This window comes from Balaenoptera musculus, chromosome 5, assembly GCF_009873245.2.
Source record: "Balaenoptera musculus isolate JJ_BM4_2016_0621 chromosome 5, mBalMus1.pri.v3, whole genome shotgun sequence".
Classification (NCBI taxonomy): domain Eukaryota; kingdom Metazoa; phylum Chordata; class Mammalia; order Artiodactyla; family Balaenopteridae; genus Balaenoptera; species Balaenoptera musculus.
This window is the reverse complement of record NC_045789.1, coordinates 4,155,177-4,159,167: the sequence shown is the minus strand read 5'-3', so window position 1 is coordinate 4,159,167 and position 3,991 is coordinate 4,155,177. Positions and strand designations below refer to the sequence as shown.

Genomic DNA, 3,991 nt, shown 5'->3' with positions numbered 1-3,991 from the left:
GTTTTTCTCTTTCTGACTTACTTCACTCTGTATGACAATCTCTAGGTTCATCCATGTCTCTGTAAATGGCACTATTTCGTTCCTTTTTCTGGCTGAGTAATATCCCATTGTACATATGTACCACATCTTCTTTATCCATTCCTCTGTTGATGGACACTTAGGCTGCTTCCATGTCCTGGCTACCATAAATAGCACTGCAATGAACATCAGGGTGCATGCATCCTTTCAAATTCTGCTTTTCTCCATGTATATGCCCAGGAGTGTGATTGCTGGATCATATGGTAGCTCTATTTTTAGTTTTTTAAGGAACCTCCATAGCGTTCTCCATAGTGGCTGCACCAATTTACATTCCCACCAACAGTTAGGTGGGTTCCCTTTTCTCCACACCCTCTCTAGCATTTACCAAGGGAGAAGGAGGAGTGGGATGAACTGGGAGATTGGGATTGACTATTTATAAAATAGGTAACTAATGAGAATCTACTGTATAGCACAGGGAACTCTACTCAGTGCTCTGTGGTGACCTAAATGGGAAGGAAATCTAAAAAAGAGTGGATATATGTATACATATAACTGATTCACTTTGCTGCACAGCAGAAACTAACACATTTTAAAGCAACTACACTCCAATAAAAGTGAATAAATAAAAAATAAAATTACTATGAAAGAAAATAGAGATAAAAACTGCATAGAGAAAAATTAGCAGGATAATGCCTTAAATAACCCATAAATTTGTGTACATTTCCCTATAGATCATTTTATCAGCTCCTCTAAATTTATTAGGCAATGTTTTTCTATGGTCCTCAATTAATTCTTTAATTATTTCCTCAATGGGGAATCCCTGCTCAGCAAAACTTATAATGGAATGAAAAATTGGTGGGAGAATGAAACATGAATCAAGTATATCAGTTAACAAATTAAGTTCACAGCCACGACAAATGTTACTGAGGAAGCAGAGAAAAGGGGAATTAGAAGGAATTACTCAGCTGAGTGATGAGTAAAGAATTAACTCACCGAAAAGGCAGAGCATTCACTCTTCACAAGCTCAGCCAGCCGACGAGGATGGGATTTGAACCCATGCGTGCAGAGCACAATGGATTAGCAGTCCATCGCCTTAACCACTCGGCCACCTCGTCACACGTGAGCCTTACTTCTTCAACCTCTTCCTGCAGTACTCCCAGACGATTTATAGCAATGTGTCTAATCACTCTTTTCCTGACTCACAGCCACAGTGTGAGTTAGGTGTCTTAAAGTAAATTTCACAACCACTTTCAAAGTAAGTTTCACAAAACTGATGGACAACACTTGGAGTGGTGAAGTTCCCTGGCAAATACCTGGTAACAGGTGGAACCACGCCTGACACACGTTGTTGGACACAAGTCAGTCCTGGCTTGCAGACCCAGCTGTAAGTGCCAGGGAGACACACAACCCCCACCCCAGACTTTCCCAGGGTCCCTCTGCCGCTGCATTCCTCATTCGAGGGACCGATTTCCCCATTCCTGATCAGAGCTGCCAGGATTCCCATTTTCTGGGTGGTACCAGAATCCCTGTTCTGCGGTTCCTTTCCATTTGCTTTTGTGATATGCCCACCAGCCAGGAAACGCCCTCATATTTTTTAAATGTTATTTTTATTGGAGTAGAGATGCTTTGCAATATTGTGTTAGTTTCTGCGGTACAATGAAGTGAATCAGCTATACATATGCATATATCCCCTCCCTCTTGGACCTCCTACTACCCCCCATTCTGCCCATCTAGGTCATCACAGAGCACCGAGCTGAGCTCCCTGTGCTATACAGCAGGTTCCCACTAGCTATCTGTTTTATACATGGTAGTGTATGTATGTTAATCCTAATCTCTCAATTCATCCCACTCCCCCTTCCCACCCCCCAAAACGTCCAGTTCTCTACATCTGTGTCTCTATTCCTGCCCTGCAAATAGGTTCATCTGTACCAATTTTCTAGATTGCACATATATTTGTTAATATCCTCATTTGTCTTTCGTTATCCTCTCTAGGACTTAGCATTGATCAGTGTATGAAAAATCATCAACGCATGAGAACGTGTTTTGGAAAACAGTAGACAAGAGAAAGAGCCCTGATGGGAAGTTACTTGTATCTCAGCAGAAGAGTGGCTTAGCTTGACTACTGTCAAGGTTGGGAACGACCCGTGGGGTGGGAAATCCTGGATGCAGGAGGCAGGTTGCAGGTCCTGGTTGTGGCTCTTTCCTAAGCCCTCTAGGGAAGCCTGGCTGAGCCCTTCCAGCTCTGACAGCCTCTGGGATAAAGTGACCATCAAGAACCCTGGGGCCCCGGTTCGATCCCTGGCTGGGGAGCTAGGATCCTGCAAGACTCGAAGCAAGGCCAAAAATAAAAATTAAAAAAAGAAAAAAGAGCCCTCTTCCACTCTTGAGAGTTTGTATACTTTAATTTTTTTTAATAAAAAAATTTTTTTATTAGTTATCTATTTTACACATATTAGTGTAAATATGTCAATCCCAATTTCCCAATTTATCCCACCACCACCCCCCCTCTTTCCCCCCATGGTGTTCATACGCTTGTTCTCTACATCTGTGTCTCTATTTCTGCCTTGCAAACCAGTGCATCTGTACCATTTTTCTAGATTCCACATATATGCCTTAATATACGATATTTGTTTTCCTTTTTCTTTTTTCTTTTAGCTTAAACCACACACGTTTATTTCTCATAATTCTGGAGGTTGGGGAATCTAAGATCAAGGTGCCAGCAGATTCTGTGTCTGGTGAAGCCTCTTTTCTTGGTTCATAAATGTTCATTTTCTTGCTGTGTCCTCACCTGGAGAAAGGGGTGAGGGAGCTCTCTGGGGTCTCTTTTATAAGGGCACTAGTCTCATGCCCTCATGATCTAATCACCTCCAGATACCATCACATTGGGGATTAGTTTCAACCTATGAATTTTGAGGGGACACAAGCATTCAGTCTATAGCAGGTGGTCAGGAACACAGACTATGAGGCCAGATGACCTGGGCTTGCCTCCCAGCCCTACCGCTAGCTAGCTGTGTGACCTTGGGCAAGTCACTTACCTTCTTTATGCCTCACTTTCCTCCTCTGTAAAAGATGGATAATCCCTAATACAGTGTTGTAAGTAAGTGTTACCGTGTAAAGTATATGAACAGTGCCTAGTCTATCATAAGATTTAGCTAATTATTATTATTTCATTTTAACTTCTCAACAACCCTGAGATGTCTGTGGTCTTGTCCCGCATATTAAAGATGGGGAAACCGAGGTTAAGTAATTTTCCCAAAGTCCTAGAACTGAGACTTTGAACTAGGTCTCTGTATGCAGCAGTACACCATGCTCTTGACTAATGTGCTCTCTCCAATTGTGCTCACAGATTTGGCAGGTGGCCATGTTCCTGTTAATATGTTGTAAATATAGGCAATAAATTCCTTCTTTTTCTTAATGGTGTTCCTCAGAAAATATATCTGAAAGTCCATGTTTGCAAGTCAAATCCTATCCTTTTTTTATTCTCTATTTTTTTTATTGAAGTATAGTTGATTTATAATGTTGTGCTAATTTCTGTTGTACAGCAAAGTGACTCAGTTATATACATTCTTTTTTTAATATTCTTTTCCATTATGGTTTATCCCAGGAGATTGGATATATAGTTCCCTGTGCTCTACAGTAGGACCTTGGTGTTTATCCATTCTACATGTAATAGTTTGCATCTACTAACCCCAAACTCCCAGTCCATCCCTCTCCTCCCCCCTGCTTGGCAACCACAAGTCTATTCTCTATGTCCATGAGTCTGTTTCTGTTTTGTAGCTAGGTTCATTTGTGTCATATTTTAGATTCCACATATAAGTGATATCATGTGGTATTTGTCTTTCTCTTTCTGACTTACTTCACTTAGTATGATAATTTCTAGTTGTATCCATGTTGCTTCAAATGGCATTATTTCGTTCTTTTTTATGGCTGAATAATATTCCATTGTATATATGTACCACATCTTCTTTATCTA

General features: G+C 40.9%; 1 non-coding gene across 1 annotated transcript; it reads right to left on the bottom strand.

Moving 5' to 3' along the window:
• Positions 1–1,051: 1,051 nt before the first annotated feature.
• On the bottom strand, positions 1,052–1,133 carry TRNAS-GCU. Its single transcript has one exon. It is a non-coding gene; the product is annotated as a tRNA-Ser (tRNA).
• Between the last annotated feature and the right edge of the window lie 2,858 nt (positions 1,134–3,991).